Genomic DNA, 19,218 nt, shown 5'->3' with positions numbered 1-19,218 from the left:
GGAATGGCTTCCCACTCTTGGCCACTCCCAGATGCTTCAGACTCTTAGTTCTCTCGACCCGCCGACACCTCTGTCAGCAGACCCTCCATTAACTTCTCTTCAACATCCCAGCTGAGTGTGCCTTCTGTATCCACAGGGCCCTGACAGATGTCCTCCATCACCCTCTAGACCGTAGCAAAGGCTAAGACAAGACCTGAGTATGAGTAAGATAATTTATTTTTTGTAGTGATCTGACTTGCTTTTTATAAACTGGAGTCATATATGTTGCCCAAAAGGAGAGGGAACTTGGACATCCTACATTTTCCATAACTCTGTCTCTGTTCCACATGGCAATGTAGGGAGAAGTTCAGTCCCACAAGCAAATTCACTCCCCACTGCGACGTTTAAACGGGTTAAATTTAGAGTATGAATAAACATTGATCCTTGCTGTGTACTGCATAATTTCACATCTGTAATAAACTTCCCATGCTATACCATACATCTTTAAATGGACTCACTGTATGCAAGGAGACTTTCATCTGAGCCTCTGCTTTTTCTAAAAATAAAAGCAGTAACACCACCAACACTCTCCCCTTTCCTTTTCTGTGATGTATTCTGAGCACAAGCAAGGCCTCAAAGTTAAGGGGTTGTTTTCCTTTTCTTTATATAATATGCCTGCACAAAGCTGCAATTATGGGATTTCTAAGAATTTCAATGATATGTTCTTGATGCTAAATTATTACTTTGTTTTTCTAAAACACACACTTACACACAACATCCAAGAACATGAATTTGTCTCTGGAAGGTCAATCAGTGGCCAAATTTAATTTCAAAAGACAAGTTTCAGAAAGGCCACCTTCATGAATTCTTCATTAATTGCAATAAATAAATAAATATCCATCTAAGCGGGGGACTCTATTTTTCTTATGTTGTCTAATTGTGTAAGGTTCTCAGAGTGGTAACAATTCCCAACCGTACTCACACAGAAATGACCCAATCTGACCCTGTGCACTGGGATAAAGGTCAACGGTGCAATATCCTGATCATCTTATACACACAGAGCCCAGTATGAAAGCACTTTACTGCAAACCACTATGCTGAATGAGGCCACTGTTATTTTACAAAAAAGATTGGCAAACATAATACATTTCAAGATAACTTTAGGATATTAACATACGGTGAGGTGGAATACATTATTTCAATAAGAAATGGGTTACATCAGTAAATGTGATTAAATACACAAAATCCTGTTACAACAACCTGACCAGCTGTTGACTAGGTACTTTGAGAAATAGGGAAATATAGAAGATGATTCTTACCTTCAAGGAGTTTATAGTCTGGTCAGGTTCGAGCATAAAAAGAGAATTAACAAGCACATGAACATAGATACTGAAAGGTGAGATATGAATAGTCCAGACAGTGAGAGCTCTGGGAGTTCAGAAAAGTGAGAAACCACAGAAACTGTCATCTAGATTCCTCAAGAAAAATATTTTTTCTCTGAAAAGCAACAGTTCCTGTTTTAAGAGTTATAAGAGGAAACTGTAAATGACCTAACTCAAACATGTTTTCTTTATTGCAGAGATTTGCCGACTAAACAGTATAATATTAAAACACTTTAGAATCAACCAAACAATGATAAAAATGCACTTATTTCTTAATCTCTTTCTGCAGTTTACAGACACACTATACATTAATTATTACTGAGCTGGCAGGAAGTACACACAACTCAAGAACAGCCGGCTTTCAGAGAGTGAGGGTGGTGAAATTATATTCTTTCCTCACCACTTTTCTATTGATCTTCTTAGAGCAATTTCAGAAATGCCGCAAACAAATAATTTACACCTGATAAGAAAAGACAGGCCCAGAGAAGATAGGTGATCAAAAAATGAGAAAAATCTCTGGCTGGCCCATGTTCTATTATGAAGGGCACACTGTCCCAACTGCTGACTTTTTTTTCTTTTCTTTCTTTTTTTTTTTTTTTTTTTTGCCTGATCTGAAGGTTTAATGCTAGTGTGGAACATAAGGAGGAGTTAAACTCTTCCTGTCTGTTTGCTGTCGACACTCATAATTTGCCAGCCATACTACTATTTCATTTCACTGTAGTGCATAGCAAATTGTGATCAAGCTCAGTAGAAACAGAAGCCATTCTTGGGTTGGGCCAATGATGTTCAAAATGCAGAGGAGGGAGTCTCTTTTTCCTCCTCCTTTTTCCTTCCAGTCTATCTGCTGTCCCATTCATTTTGACTTATTTGGACTTGAAAAAGCAACATTTTTCAGTCTGCAATGAATAACCTCAGACAGTTGTGAAACTGCTAAAAGGATTCTATGTGGCCCTTTTAAGTAAGAGCATGATTCTTCAGGTAGCTCATAATCAGTTAATGGTGCCCCAAAATATTTTTAGCTGTCATAAGCACCATGACTGTTTTCTGAAGAATTTAGAGATGCTTCTTCAGAAATGACAGCAGTTATTGCAAAACTTTTCTTTTCATCAGCAGATGGTGGAATTTCTTTTTTTAACTTCCAATTATGAAAACATGTCTTGACTTGTTATTTTAGCCTATTGTAAGCATTTGACCTCCAGCATAAGTCACAAGGAGAAACAACCGTGTTTACTCGAGACTCGATTTATAAATTAGTGTGTTGATCAGGGTCTGAATTAGCCCTTTCCTGTTGTTCTTTTTTTTTTTTTTTTTTTTTTTACTTCAGCAATAGTGTGTAATTCAAAATGTCAGGAAATGGTAATAAAAGAGTGAAGTTTTTTTCCTGCCTAGTAATTATGCTTGAGTATTAAAGTTATAATATGCAAAATAAAAACGATGGTTATTTAGCATCTAAAAATTTTTTCTTCACACCATACTGTTGGTATAAAAGCCTCTTTTATACACATATCTTTGATTATCTAACCACATGTGCATTCTCTATATAAATTCAGCCCAAGTTAAACTCTCAAAAGAAATGCTTTTGTTGTATCTTCATCTCAGTCTTTTTTGGCCATTCATCAGCCTGAAACTAAGGGGAAAGAAAAAAAGACTTTGAACTGGAGTAAAATGAACTCGCCTGTACTCTTGTAAATCTAATCTAAAATGAGAGTGTACATTGGACAAGCAGTCTTGTCTAAAAAAGGAAGTGTTTGCCTAAGTTGAATAAAGAATGACCATGTAGAAAATACGATTCAGACTTCTCAGACTCCCGATCCAAGGAGGAGGGTCATTGTTACAAGGCCAAGCAGAAATGAAGACGCTGCCCAGGATGAACTCTCTTTAAAGACTCACAGGCTACAGTCTCAAAGAACAAGCATTTTCATGGACACTAACTACCTCTGCGCCTATGGAGTATCTCAGCTTTCTGTTCAAAACGTCTATAGAATCCATGTCTGACAATCAAACATTATGCTTTGGAGAGGTTATTTTCTCTGAAGGTCCTGATTTTTTAAACTTTGTTTTTGTCTTACCCATCTTCTCTGGAAGGTTGAAAGAAGCACAAAGAAACAACATTCCGGCTACAAAATGAATAAAAAATAAGTGCAAATACCAAACTGTTAAATTAACTTTAAATTTTACGATTCAAGGAAGAAATTTTAAATGTGTCAAGTTGTAGGCGGCATTTAAGGCCATAAACTGGTTATTATCCTATAGCATTTATATGGTGCTCTGGGCTCCAGATGCTTCACAACCACTAATTACACATTTCTCTGGCTATCCCAATATGGGAGCACAGCGTCATTAACCACATTTTACAGGCAAAGAATCAGGACTTAAGTGACGGGCCTCAGGTTACAGACTGAACAGAAGGTAAAAAGAAGGAATCAGATACTTAGAGTCTCCCAGTCCAAGCACACATCTTGTTTAGGCTTATCTTGAAAATGGCAAAGAATTAAATATTGTTCCAGATATAAAATATTTTATCTCAACAGTGAGAAAACTAGAAGCTTCGGCACTCTCCAGAAGCAAAACCAAAGTCCCCGAAGCTGATCCAGAGCAATGGTCCTCAAGTGTTAGCAGACATCAGAGTTCCCTGCAGGGGTTAGCAACATACAAACTCCTGGCCCTTATCTCCAACTTTTCTGATTCAAACAGTCTGGGATAGAGCCTGAGAATCTGCATTTTTAAAAAGTTCCCAAGGGATGCTGATGTCAGTGGTCTGGGGAGCTCACTTCTATGAAACTGACCTCCTACTTCACCTCAAAGCCCTTTCTCATACACCTCGGGATCATCCCTCTCTCCAGCATTATCTCCACACTGGTGCTTCCCTTCCTGTTGGCCTTGCTTTCCAGCTTCCTCATCCCCTGACTTACGTCAGATGTCCTATAGGCAGAAATGAGGCCATGCAGCAAGATGATTAAGAGCCTTGGTTCTCAAATATATCAGGTTGCCTCCATTCAACTGAAGTTTGAGCACTTCCATTGCTGTACGTGTAAAATGGGATAGAATAACATCTATCCTATAGGATTAATTTAAGGGTTAATTGAGGTAACCCGTTAAACCACTGGATACCTAGCATGGAATAAGAGTTCATTCATAATTATTATTATCAGTACATATTTATCCAACAAGCATTTGTGGAACACCTACTATACTCTATGAAGGATCATGGAGGTAGAATGACAAGTCTCATCCCTGCTCTCAAGGAGCTCAATATCTAAGTTTTGAGCTAGATGGGGTCCTCAGTCATCTATGATATTACACTACATGGACACTACTAAGACAAGTCCATTAGTAGGAAAAGACAAAACAAACCAAACAAGACAAAGCAACAACAAAAACCTTTCTTCAAATGAAAGCTTAGGCAGAAGACCAATAGGTAAGCATGGAGCTGCTCTGGGTGAACAGGGACAAGGGAGGACAGGATGTCCCTCCACAGCTCCATCCTGCCTCTCCCCATCTCCATCCTGCATCTCCCCAGGCTTCCATGGAATGCAGCTCTTCAGACAATCAAACAATCGGCCAGGTGCAGTAGCTCAAATCTGTAATCCCAACACTTTGGGAAGCCAAGGCGGGAGAATCACAAGGTCAGGAGATTGAGACCAGCCTGGCCAACATGGTGAAACCCCATCTCTACAAAAATACAAAAATTCGCTGGGCATGGTGGCACTCGCCTGTAGTCCCAGGTACTTGGGAGGCTGAGACAGGAGAATTGCTTGAACCCAGGAAGTGGAGGTTGCAGTGATTCGAGATTGCGCCACTGAACTCCAGCCTGGTGACAGAGTGAGACTCCGTCTCAAAAAAAAAAAAAAAAAAAAAAAAATCAAACAATTAATCATTTCTCTAAAATTGATGAAGCTAAGACCCAAAGAGGTGATGTGACTTGCATATAGGCCACACAGCCAACTACAGTGGTAAAGATGGGATAAAATTAGGAGAAAGTATCTTAGAATCACATGTTGGGAATGACCTTACAGATGATTTAAAGTTGATCCAATGTTCTCATGTTATAGAGAGGGACACAGAGGTCTCAGAGTCTATTTAGAGGCAGATCATGAACATATGGTCCAGCTTTCCTAACTCCTAATCCAAGTTGTTTTTGGCTACATCTCTTCTCACTTCAGTTCCTGCAAACATACTCCAAGATGGAGCATTTCCCCCTAAGAAAACAGGGGTGGCTCTTCAACATTCAGTGGTGCCAGGTACAGTGTCCTGGGAAAGAAACATTTTTCAGACCAGCCAGAAGTGAGCAATTCAGGGTGTTTTCCTTTAAAAGCCACACCCACCCCTGCAACTGCATAGGCTGAGTTAGCAGCTTTGCAAAGATATTAGCACCTCACAGGTTGTATTATGTTTCAAAGTATAATCCTTCTCAGAGGTACTCCCATTTTAATAAGACTCAAAGACTGAAAGTAACATTTGCAAGAATTTTGTGAGGCTCAGAACCAGGAGAACATCAAAGAAGGCCTGAGACAACTGGCTGCCTTTCATAGTATGGTGCTGATGGAGGTCAAAAAGAGCGCTCAATTCCTTTTCCAGCTGCCACTGGCTTTCCTGCTAAGGAGGACTGCCTTTGGATTGCCAAGTATAAAACAAAGAAAGCAGATCCCAAGGCATGATAAACGGGTAGGAGGAAAATATCTTTTCTCCAAATGAATTCAGATCTTACATCTGTGCAAACTGTATCAGGGACTTAGAGGAAAATCAAATGACATGGCCAACCTGCTGGGAGAGTCTGTTGAGGAAGACAAGATCCATCAGAGCAGGACAGAATCAAGGAATTAGGCAAATACCTACATTTTTTAAAAGGAAGAAAAGGAGAATTCTCAAAGGTACAGGTGGCTCAGCTAGAAATTGATCCCAGAAATAATAATGGATGGATTGTAAAGGCAGTCAAGAATGGTGGTGCCCTAGGAGCCAACTCAATCCACAAACCTGAGAGACCAGCGAAAATGAAGCAGACGAGGGGAACTTCAGCAAAGCATTTTAGACACAGAGACAGGTAGATCAATAACTTGATGACTGACAATTATAGAGTTACAAAGGGTATGCATTAGTTGATAGAAAAGTATTTCTTGTTCTTATCCCAGGGAGTATTTCATCAAAAGCAGGGAGCATTCTTATCAAAACTATCCATGTACAGTGGATCAAATTAAACTTCACTGTATTTATAAGAAATAAACCCTTTCTCTTTCTAGAATAAATGCCCAGAAGCTTGGATTATCACCTGCAGGGGGTAGTTAATATATTAGACAGCAAAATGTGGATTTAAAAAGACCTGAATAGCTTGGCACCAAATTTAATAAAAATTTCAGTTGCAACTTTCTGCCAAAAATTAAAAAAAAAAGTCACAGCTGATATTAGAAGACACAATCTAGCAGGGGTACATATGGTACAGATGCAGAGATTGTCAACAGTGTCACTCTAATAGTAATGAAACAGGCTTTGCAAAAATTGTATCAGTGAGAAAAATTGTAACAGTGAGCTGAACTAACCCAACCCCCATCCTGCCTTTCCCTAAATTATTCCTGAGCTTTTGAGCCAAGCAGACTTTGAGAGACATTTAAGCTATGGTTTAAATGATAAAAGGTCTCCCCCAAAATTCAATCACTTTTATAAAGCTAATGGGAGGCGCTCAGGCTGGGTGGAGGAGAGGTGCATGCATGCTGCTAAGGTGCAGGTGCAAACAATTGTCAGCCATGATTCCAGAAGTTATAAGATATGCAACTTCAACTAGTCCTGCAAATAGCATCACTATTGTAGAATCTAAGATGGGCCTTTTGAGATATCTTTTCAAGTGTTTTGAATGTCTTGACACTTACGGCTCCAACTGGACCCACCAACCCCACTCCCGTGCCCATCCCCGACCTCCCAAAAGTGATTCAACCCATAGGAAGATAGCTTCAACCCTCTATAATTTCATCTCTGCCCCAACCAATCAGCAGCAAGCCCAGCCACCCCTACCCCCTCCCCCAAACTGTCCTGGAAAAACCCCTAATTTAGGAAGTTTGATGAGATTATTTAAGGATGAACTCCATCTCCCACGTGGCAAGGCAGCCTCATGTCTATTAAGCACTTTATTTACTACAGTGCTGTGGTCTTTCTTTATGCAGCAGGCAGGAAGAACCCCTCGGGCTGTTGCAGTAAAGTATGACAAAGCTACCAAAAACTCTATAATCTTAGGCTGTGGTAGCAGAATAATGAGGTGGTCATCTGCTTTGGTCAGACTACCTGGAGTGTAGTTCTGGGACTGGAATACCTCTGGAGGAGAGGATTCAAAACCTCATCATGCAAGATACAGCTGAAGAAAGCTGAGTGAGCAATGTCTCTGAGTGAGCAGGGTGTCCGTCTTCAAACATCTGAAGGGTCAGATGTTGATGTGCTCTGGGAAGTCCTAGGCTGCAGAGAAACAGAACCAGTGCCAATACAAGGAACCACTTTCTTTTTTGCTGGGGGGAGCGGGGAACGGAGTCTCACTCTGTGGCCAGGCTGGAGTACAGTGGCGTGATCTTGGCTCAACTGCAACCTCTGCCTCCCAGGTTCAAGTGATTCTCCTGCCTCAGCCTCTCAAGTAGCTAAGACCACAGGTGCATGCCACCACACCCAGCTAATTTTTGTATTTTTAGTAGAGACAGAGTTTCACCATGTTGGCCAGGATGGTCTTGATCTCTTGACCTCGTGATCCTTGGCCTCCCAAAGTGCTGGGATTACAGGCATGAGCCTCCACACCCAGCCACAAGGAAGCACATTCTAGTGGTCTCCAAAAGTTGCTTCAGGAGGTCGTTCCCCATCACAAGAAGCTGTTAGGTATGGCTACACAGTGCTTTCCAAATCGGGGCGTGTCTATCCTCTAACTCTAGGCTGTCCCTGACTTGGATAGCGTTGACCTGACTATAATTGCAGTAAACAATTCCTTTGTGGAATAAAGACCTAGGATTTCATATGACCAGCTGAAAGAGCTACTTCTATGAGCCACAGAACCGTACTGAAATCCCAATAAAGTCAGTGTAATGATACGTTGGTGTTATAGACAGCTTTCATCTATGGAGCTCAGGGCATTTTCACATCAATTATTGCTTTTTATCTTCACAATACTCCTACTAGGTGAGGAGAAGGAGGAGTAGAAAGAGGAGGAGGAGAAAGAGAAGCAAGTTTTATTTTGCCCATTTTGTAGCTGAAGAAGCTTGGGGAGATTTGGCAAAGGTTGTTTCATTGTCACAGGGGTGTGGGGTTTGGAATTTGTAACCTGGTTCTTTACCAATTTCTATTGCCATGCGTTAAAGCCACATCCCACCTTTCTGCAGGACACTGTCCCTGCTACAAAGCATTTGAAAGCAACTATAATCAAGGACTGAGCCCGCACATTTGGTTCCAGGGAAGGCAGAGACCTGCTGGTGGACACAAACAGAGCCTTAGGAAATGGTGTGAGAAAAGCCATTTGGCCTCTAGGAGTGGTGACTGACAAGCAAAGCCAGTTTGAATAGCCTTTTACCTCATATTACCTCATTTTCCTCAATTATCTGAGGGGTTGGTAATTCTCTGGGATGGGAAGCAGATCCAAAATGGCTTTTAACAACACATGAAAATATCCAAGGGCTAAGAGCACTCTATTTTATGTTTCTATTATGGTATTTAACACAGTATGCCTTAAATTAGATTGGCAAATGTCTCTCTGACTAATCCATAAGATCTGCAAAGGAGGTGCTAAACCTTCCTTGTCTGTCAGAAGGTATAGAAAAGTGGGTTCGGCTGGGCACAGTTGCTCACGCCTGTATCCCAGCACTTCGGGAAGACGAGGTGGGCGGATCACCTGAGGTTGGGAGTTTAAGACCAGCCTGGCCAAAATGGAGAAACCCCATCTCTACTAAAAATACAAAATTAGCTGGGTGTGGTGGTGCATGCCTGTAATCCCAGCTACTCGGGAGGCTGAGGCAGGAGAATAACTTGAACCCAGGAGGCGGAGTTTGCGGCGAGCCGAGATCGCGCCATTGCACTCCAGCCCGGGCAACAAGAGTGAAACTCCATCTAAAAAAAAAGAAAAAAGAAAAAAGAAAAGAAGGTTCAAGCACTGTCCCTGAAATTAGATTACTGGAGTTCAAATCCCAGCTCTACTACCTATGAGGTGGGTGACCTTGGGCAAGTGGGTCACCTGCTCTGTGCCTGGCTTCCTCATCTATAAAACGAGCATCATAGAAGTATATCCTCCCTCAGAGGATGGCTGTAAGGAATAGATCAGCTCATCTATTAGTGCCTGGCCCCTGGCATGTGCGTTCCATGTGAGTGTCCATTTTCACTCTACAGACTGCTGAGCACAGCAAGCTCTTAGTATGGCAGCTGAAACCAATCTATTCTCTATTCACCTGCAATAAGATCTTGGGTTGTCTGCACAAGAGGGACAATACTAGAAAAGCACGTGTAAATGAAATGCACAGATAACCCAGAATCTTAATTTCTGAAAAAAATTTCAACTATTTTCTACAATAAAGCTTTGCAACCAGAACTGCTAACAATCTATAAGGATCTTCCCTAGACCACTTAGTAAAATAAATAGTGAGGTTTTAAAGCGATCTCATTCTCAAGGAAGTTTAAAGCCACTTTAGAATGTCCCATGAGGGAGATATTTACCAATTGCTCCTAGTTTTGGACCTCATTTTAAGTGATTCAGATTCTGGTGCCTGAGAATAAGTCGAGATGGGACCCACGTGGTCTCTGTGCCTGCAGCAGATTCACCTTTGCAAATAGGATGTGAGGTGAAAGGAAGAAAGAACATGTGAGAAGACTGGAGAGAAAGGACCAGGTGACCACCACCTGACAGAAAAAGATGTTCCCTCATCCTGGAAGGAGTGCCAGGAGAAAGAGAAAGAAATCATGCAAGGACAGAACCCCAGGAAAATAGGCATCCAGTGTGGGTGACAAGACAGTTTGATAACTAATTAAGATTTGGGAACAGTCATTAATATTATTACTATTCCAATTAGCATCTGGGGTCCAACTAGCTGTTAGACATGAGTGAGGAATGATGCCATATCCTAGAAATTGCTCTGCTGGTTTTGATGTTTCTTTCGTATTTACTTGGCTTTCTCTTTTTCCATAAAGAGAATTTTTTATAATAAAGTTGCAGAAAATGTGTCATCACAAATCTGTGGGGAGGCCATCAAAAAGCCACGTTGGCAAACCTTTGCAAGGATGCCCTTGTTATTCAGACGTGCAGGGCTCTGTCACTCTGATTAGCACCCCTCTGCAGGGGGGTGAGGGGGTGACAAATGGATATCTTCCCTTGAGACAGAGACTGCAAAAATTAGAAGCCGTGATTTGGTGGCTCTGGGACTCAATTCTCCTGTGTCTCAAGTTCATGTTGTCACTCGGCATGGTGGTTAAGAGCTCTGCTCTGGTCTGACAGACGAGATGTGGTTCTAATCTAGTTCTGTCACTTTCTGGCTTTGACCCTGGGGAAACGCTTTCACTTCTCTAAACCTCTGTTGCTTCCTCTTTAGTAGAGAAATCTATTGGACCCACCCCTCAGAGAGACTGGAAGGATTCAGTGAGCTGATGTAAGCGCTGAGCAGAGTTCCTCACTGAATATTGATGATCAGCATCCTACTCATCAATTCCCCACTTTACACATATTTTTCTCTAGTAAAGAGCCACAAAAATGCAGAAATAACCAAAAGTCAGTGATGTGGGGGAGAGGAAGGGACACAAAGGCACTGGTCACAGCAACACTGGCTCATTCACTGTGAAAAAGCTAGATGTGACGATGGGCTTGGTGCCACTCAGTTCCAGAGTAAACAAATGCCCAGATGAGCCACAGCCCTGTAAGAAAATCCCAACACTGCAATATTGTGAACAGACAGCCTCAGGCACCCATGGTGGTGAAGAGAAATGCTGGAAATAAAGTAGCTTTGTGGAAATGGAGGCCAACTCGGGAGTGCTCATCTCACAGCGAAATCTCATGCTAACCTAGTGTTATCTTTTATCAAAAGAGCTCCTGGACCCTTTGACCTTATATCAAATATATATCAACAATTTGGGCAGCTGCATTGTATCTGAATGGTGTCCACAGGATGTTAAATTAAAGGACATCTGGGAAAGCAGCATGCACCATGCCTGGCACCAGAGAATACAAAGCATACTTTTGTGCTCGTATAAAAATAAGGTGATAGTTGACTTTCTGCACCAATCATGAAGGTGCTGAGCTGATTTGCACCCACAACTTTTTTCTCCTCCTCCTCCCCCCAGCATGTAGAAATCACTCACTCTCAACTCGCTTGGAACCTAGTACTTAAGGCGATCTGTGTTATTTTTGTTAACAAAGGTGTGCTGAGAATTGATGCTTGAATCTTTTTCTTTTTGTGATGATTCCATCAAATTGTTTCATGCAGGAAGACCTTCACAAAACTCCCAAGAAGTATATATGAGTTTATGGTAGCAAATGGCTTTTAAATGTGCAAATTTCACACACATAGTTCCATGTTTATGCACGAAACTATGACCTACAGAAGCATCCCATTTCTCCCTCAGTTCCTCTGTCTTGACCTCTGCCCTGTGTCTGAGGGGAGGGGCTGCCTCCCAACCGGACAAAGAGTGGAGAACAAGTCAGCTTGTGGTGTGCACTGCTCTGGGACTTGTATTAAGGAAACTGGAGCTTCCAGGAGCCATAAGCACCTCTGCACAGCCCTGCCAGCCCTAAGAGTCAGGCAAAACAAATTTACAAGGAAATTAAATTTTTCCTTTCTATTTCATTGGAAGACGAGATTCCTCTCTATTGTTAGGCCCAAACTATAATGTTCCTTGCAGCTTTCATTTAAAGGTAATAGCTATTTGTTACTGTGCAGAATCTGTTAATTTAGGATTATAAATTAGATACAAGGTGGTTCACTGAACTAGTACAAGTTTCTTGGCTTAATCAATTTGCAAATGCCAAGGTAAAAAAAAAAAATCAAATGACTGCAGCAAAAGTTACCAGGAAAAAAATGACCATGACTGGCTCGGGGAACTACCTGAGGTGCAGTAAGAGCCTGTGAAGAAGTGTCTCTCTTAGGGCTCTGACCTTGCCCTTGTCTCTTCTCACTCTACATCCTCCCAGGACAGGCTCATCCGCCCCCTCAGGCCCGGATGAATTCCACATGGCTTCTCCATTCCAGACCTCTCCAAAATGCTCTGGGAAAGAAGTTGACAAATTTCCTGTAAAGGGCTAGAGAGAAAATATGTTAGGCTTTCTGGGCCACCTAGTCACTGTTGCACCTATTCAACTCCGCCCTTACTGTGTGAAAGTAGCTGGAGACAATATGTAAGCCAATTAATTTGGCTGGGTTCCAATAAAACTTTATTTGCAAAAACTAGCGGAGGCCAGGAGTTGGTCTGTGTAGCCATAGTTTACTGATCCTTGCCCTAAGATCCAACTGCCTAGTAGACACTTCCACCTAAAAAATTCCACAGCTGCCTCAAAACCCCACATTTCAAGGCTAGACATATTCTCTTTAACCCCTAGTCTTCTGTAAACACAGCAACACTTATGTGCCCAGGGCTAACACTGGGGCATCATTTACATTCTCCACCCTGGCATCCCACAGTCAAACACGTCAAATCTTTTTCTTTTTTTTTGAGACAGGGTCTCGTTCTGTTGCCCAGGCTGGAGTGCAGTGGCACTATCTTGGCTTACTGCAACCTCTGCCTCCTGGGCTCAAGGCATCCTCCCTCCTCAGCCTCCCGTGTAACGTCTACAAACACACCACCATGCCGGGCTAATGTTTGTATGTTTTGTAGAGACAGAGCTTCTCCAGATTGTCCAGACTGGTCTCGAATTTCTGAGCTCAAGTGACCCACCTGCCTCAGCCTCATATCTCATATGAGTCCCACTTTAATCATATGTTCCTTGAGTGCAGGGACCATGTCTTACCTGTGTTTCTAATAATCTCTCCCTCCTGTTTTCTAGTTTAATGTCTGGCATACGAAAGAGGTGCTAAAAGTGTTTGATGAATGAATGAATGAACTGTTGTAGCAACTCTGGGGCAGTGCTTCTGAAACTTCAATATGCATGTACATCACCTGGAGACTTTGCGAAATGCAGATTCTGATTCAGTAGGTCTGGGCAGGGCCTGAAATCCTGCATTTCTATCAAGTTCCCAGGATACTGAATGCTGTTGGTCCATGGACCACACTTTGCACATCAAGGATCTAGGAAATATCCTTTGGTCCCAAAGTGCCCAAGCACAAAGAGATTCTTCCCAAATTCTGACGCATATGTGGATTTTTTTCCACGGTCATTTCATTATATCATTACTTGTAGCAATTTACAACTCCAGAGAAATTAATAAAATAGTTTATGGTATCAAGTGACTTTTAAATTTGCAGAGTTTACACACATTTCCATTTCTGTGCCTCAGACTATTTGCTGCTTCAATTACTTCCTCCTTCCCTATCTTCTTCTATCCCTTGGTGCCCACTTAATTTAATTTAAGCATAACTGTGCTCATTATCTGCATAGCAGTCCTTCTACAGATGCTCTGCCAATGCAAGCCTTCCTTATCAAGATGTGCTACTTATCATGATTGTGCAAATGTCTTAAGCAAATTATTATTGTTCAGAAATTCAAAAGAACAATCTGTTTTCCCAGAACACTAGTACAATGACCACATCGAAACCTATTTTCAAGCTACCTACACCCCTTTTTGTAGCAACAAAACTCTTTTTTTTTTTATATATCAGCAGAGCAAATAATTACTGACAGGGTTCCAGGGACCACATGATTCCCCACCTACAACACACCCTCCAAAAAAGGAGACTATACCAAAGTTATCTGGATAGACTCCATACTCTACGGAAGCTTAGCTATTTCTTTGGCAAATCAGAAGTATAATCCCAACACTGTGGCAAAAAAAAAAAAAAAATCACACTTCTTTGTATGAATTCAGTAAATGTTGATGTCACATTGGGGGCAGCAGCTCTAGCTACATTCAACTCTACCTGAAAACTGGCTTTTAGTATATGCCATGGATCCATAACACACAGGCTAGTCTACAACAAGTAATTTCAGCATTTTTGGATAATTACATTTCCTCCGACAATTTCTAAGGAAACTGCATGATACTGAATTGTGTCAGAAAATAGGTGTTATAGTGAATATGTGATTCTAACCAGGCTTTTTTACTACGGAATTGTAGTAAAATGCACTATAACCAACTCATATAAATTGCTCTGTGCCTATACTTATCTCTAATGAAGGGAAGCAAATTACCTTACCTGAAATTATAAAAGAAAATGATTACAAAGCTATGGAAGTTTATAGGCATCTTATAAGACCTGATTTTATTATGCATTATATAGATGGCAAAAAATTCCTATTTATCCAGAATCTAAATGACCAGGAAGCTTAAATAAAATGTGTTTAATGGGAATTTGTTTTTATGTGCTGAACTGCAAGATCCCAAAGGGTCTTTAAGATCATCAAAAAAACATTAATGCTCACAGAACTTTAGAGCTGTAAGAGATATGGAGTTCATATAGCCCAACTTGTCCATTTGACAGCGGCGTGCTGAGCCCAGGGGAGAGCATAGCTGGCCCAATGAATTTGTGACAAAGCAAGACCTAGATTTCAGTTTCCCTAATACTCCACAAATGGTCTTTGAGTTCTACTGGTTGAAGGGTATTAAATACCACAGTCTTTTGTGTATTTTAATTCTTAGAAATTTCACAATTCATGCATGGCCCACCCTCACTAAAATTTCAACACACATCGTGATGCCTCAGAGCCCCCTTCCCACTTTATCTTCTCTCTTAGCATTTTCACAATTTAAAAAAATCATCTGTATTCGCCATTAGCTGGCAAGATTCCTAAGGACAAATAAATTTTTTTTTTTTTCACTGCTGGATCACCTAGAACAGTATCCAGCACAAAGTGAGAGGCTGAGAAATAGTTGTTGAATGAAAGAAAAATGAATCGTTTATGATAATCCTCAAACATATCACTGCATTATCAGAATATGCCATTTTTTATGTCATCTATTTGACATTTTTCCAGAACTTCTGATGTGCCAGGCATTTTACAAGGCTGAGGTGAATCACAGAGTAACAGGTTTATTTTATTCATTCAGGGAGTTTAATTTAAGGTGATCCTATTGTTGTAACCTCCTAATGCAATGTCATCTCTTATCAGCTTAATTCTGCAGACTGTAGCTATGTATTACTCCCTGAAGGAATTATTTTCACCTTCAACCTGAAGTTGGGACTCATGATTCAGCAATCTGCTTTCTGGGATCATACAGGGGAAATTGCAATCTTTGTGCTAGCTTGCCAAAGCTGAGAAAGATGGAGCAGATCAAAATAAGCAGGATTTGCCAGGCAATTTTGACATATTCTTCCTCTCACATATAACAATCACAAAGTAATGCATTTCATAATGAGAAGATCCTTGCAGTAGAAGCATACATAGTATCATGTGTCTCATCTTCTTGTTTCTGGGGTAATCCACAAAGAAGAAATAAATATACGGCTTTGTTTCCCAGAAATATGAAAAAATAATAATTTCATAAGAATTCAGGACATTATACAATATTTTCATAAGTGAATACTAAATTATAGTAAGGTTAACTCTTCTACATTGAGGATGCTGATATTTTAAAATGGAATTAGTTCTGAGGGATTTGGTGGCACTTGGAATTCTCTTGCCCACAAACCCAAGATGTCATTTTAATCAAGTGGCAGTTTACAGGACACCTGGTATTATTCCATTCCAAAACAGCTTATAAGGCGCTAGAAAAATAAACAGCAGTAAAGGTTCAATTATTCACCCTTCAGTGGAAGTGCAAGTAATTTTTTTAAAAATGTTTCCATTTCACTTTGGATCCCTACCTATCTTTCTCAGTTCATCTTAAATGGTCATCTTGAATGTTCTGCCTCCCTGTTCAGTGAACTCTCACTTCTTGGAATTTTCAGTGAATTAATACCTTCTTTGAATTTTTTTGTTGGTGGAGGTGATGTTACTTTCTAATTCTTCTTCCAGGTTAAAATAGTTTTACATTTACTTTTATTTTTCATTGTGACAAAATACACACAACATCAAATTTATCATCTTAACTTTTAAGTGTACAGTTCAGTAGCGTTAGGTACATTGACACGTTGTGAGACCAATCTTTAGAACTCTCCTCATCCTGCAAAACTACAACAATGCCAATTAAACAACCAATCTCCATTCCTCCCTCACTCCAGCCTCTGAAAACCATCATTCCACTTTCTCTATTTGTGAATTTGACCACTCTAGGTACTTCATACAAGTGGAATCATACAGTATTGTTTTTGTGACTGTCTTATTTTACTTAGCATAATGTAAATGTCTTATTTTACTTAGCATAATCTTATTTTACTTAGCAAATGTCCTCAAGGTTCATCCACGTTGTAGCATGTGTTTAGAATATCCTTCCTTTTTAAGGTTGAATCATATATTCCATTGTATGTAGAGTCCATATTTTGTTTGTTCAATGGATACTTTGATTACTTCCACTTTTTGACTATTGTGAATGATGCTACTGTAAGCATGGTGTATAAATATCTCTTGGAAATTTTGCCTTTAATTATTTTGGATAGATACCCAGAAGTGAAATTTCTAGATCTTATGATCCCATGCTAATATCAACATTAGTGTATAAACTGACAAGCACTAAGGACAGGAGATTAAAAAAGAGGATACCAAGAATACACTGGGCAGAATGGTTCTAATCAAATGGAACGGCACTCCCTGGACAGAGGCTGAGAGCCTGTGACTCCACAGAGCTCTTGCATTGTGCACAATTTCTAAAAACGATGAATGTCTGTAATAAGTTATGTCCATAAACCACCTAAAGACCCCCATTGCTGCTGTAGAGGAGATAAAGGGTATGAACATAAAGAGCCAGAGGGGAGAAGAAGGAGAAAACAAGAATCAAGGTATCGATAAGTCTCTTGGAGGAATTTTCTCAAGTGGACCATTGTAGGAATGAATGTTTTCAGGTTTAGGAAGCTTAATCTTTGCTTCCAGGGTTGGTCAAATACTGTAACTCTAAAGATAGCATTTCTCTAAATGAGATGCTTTCCTAGAGTGTGGCCCACCTTGGCAGTCAACGGAGAGCTCAGGAGAGGACTGCGGGGAGCCTGGCGCCTCGGGTAGGGCCAGGGCTGCTTCTGCCTTTTTCTGAGACTGAGCTGACACCTCTGGGAACTCAATCAGGGAGATCATCTGCCTCACCTGCTCTGTGAAGGTGTTCTCACTACTCCAGAGTTCCTCTATTTCAGGGGAATCCTCCCAGTTTGGGTTCATAGGACCTTGGCTACTTCTTCTCCAGTCCTCCTGAAAATATGACCATTTGTTCCTGGGGAAAAACCTGAATGCAGGCATTAACCCAGGAATTCCCCTTATCTCTGGAAGTTCTGAGGAGGACTAGGGCTGAGGGAAAAGCTTGGCTTTGGCATTGGGTGGATCATGGGTGACTTGTGAGCTGGTTTAGTGAGGCTGGAAATCCACCAAAGAGTTGTCAAAGAATTGAGTGGACTAACAAGGATAGAGGAATACTGACAATATGTTTGGAAGAGAGTGTGACAAAAAATAATACATGTAAAAGATAAAAGTTCCGGAAATATGAGTTGTATGATTACCCAAGATTCAGGGAAACTACTGATAAACGCAGAGGCTTCCTATGGTCACACCATGGCCATCAGAATTCAGTGTAGGGTCTAAGGAACGAGTGCTTTGCATTCATGGAGACTGGAGTGTGGGGAGGCAAAAATGAAGAAATAGCATTTCTGGTGGTACATTTTAAGCAGTATTTTGCAAGTATAATAGGTTATTTCTATTCCTGTAAGACTCCATTTGTTTTAAAAAGAGGATGCCATTATTTGGGAATAGTCTGAGTTTCTTAATACCTCAATTTCATCTTAACAAATGACACCCTAGAAAAATGCATTCTTCAAGCAGGAGAAGCAAATTTTTTTCCGAGCTCCACTCTAAGGCAGTAAGCAACATGTTGAAGAGAATGTTCTTCTGCACACTCCTTATTACTTAGGTGACTTAGACTATTAATCCTTTTGAATCTCTGCTGTGTTATAATAAATCAGAAATCATATTGACATTGTGAGGTTGCTCTGACCTCTATAATAAAGTTAGCTTCTCTTCCTTTCTTCTGCCCCCAAACAAAATCTATGGCACATGGTGACACACATTTTGGTCAGATTGATTCCTCTCCATTTTACCTAGAGTTTGAAAGAGAAAATCACATTGTGCTTGATGAGTTTTGACCAACTGTTCAAAAAAACATATTTGGCAAGGTTCAGGGGAAAGGAAATTAAGAAGAAAGGGAGAGAAAGAATGAGGCAGGAAGAAGCAGGAGGGATTGAGATGGTTCCTCAAGAGAACAGGGGGAGAAAAGCAGAAAAAAGTGGAAAAGATAAGAAAGAAGAGTATGAAGAAATGAGAAATGTATTGCTATTTCAAAAAACTATGTTTCAAAGCATTGAGAAGCATCAGGCAGTCATGATTCGACCACTGACAGCTCGCTTATATCTGATCAGTTGCAGAGCTCTGATATGACAAATGAAGGATTTGTACTAATTTCCAGTACTGTAGTTGCCTCAAACCATACCCAAAATTTAAAAGGAGAGAATTACAATGTAATCTAGTGAAGCATGGATACAGGAGTAAAAAATGTCATCTAAATATTACCTGAATCATTTACCTAACTTGCCCTTGACATTTTCTTCTAGAATCTAAGTCACCCCCTCCTCCACTATTGAGGGCAAGACTCTTGATCTGTTTTCTTGCTTACATATTTCAGGTGCTTAAAACAATGGC

At 40.6% G+C, this 19,218-nt stretch overlaps 1 protein-coding gene across 8 annotated transcripts in view; it reads right to left on the bottom strand.

Moving 5' to 3' along the window:
• Nucleotides 1–19,218, bottom strand: part of LOC105475787 (chimerin 2) — a 314,261-nt gene that overhangs the window by 182,507 nt on the left and 112,536 nt on the right. Inside the window, exon 1 of one of the 8 annotated variants that reach the window (XM_071094983.1) lies at nucleotides 12,401–12,416. The exons of the other annotated variants lie outside the window; for them this stretch is intronic. The gene's annotated coding sequence lies outside the window, so the exon portion shown is untranslated. Of the gene's footprint in view, nucleotides 1–12,400; nucleotides 12,417–19,218 lie in introns of those variants that run through there. 8 annotated transcript variants of the gene reach the window in all.

Source organism: Macaca nemestrina, chromosome 4 (genome assembly GCF_043159975.1).
Source record: "Macaca nemestrina isolate mMacNem1 chromosome 4, mMacNem.hap1, whole genome shotgun sequence".
Classification (NCBI taxonomy): Eukaryota; Metazoa; Chordata; class Mammalia; order Primates; family Cercopithecidae; genus Macaca; species Macaca nemestrina.
Note: the sequence above shows the minus strand (reverse complement) of the source record. Positions and strands in the feature narration are given on the sequence as shown.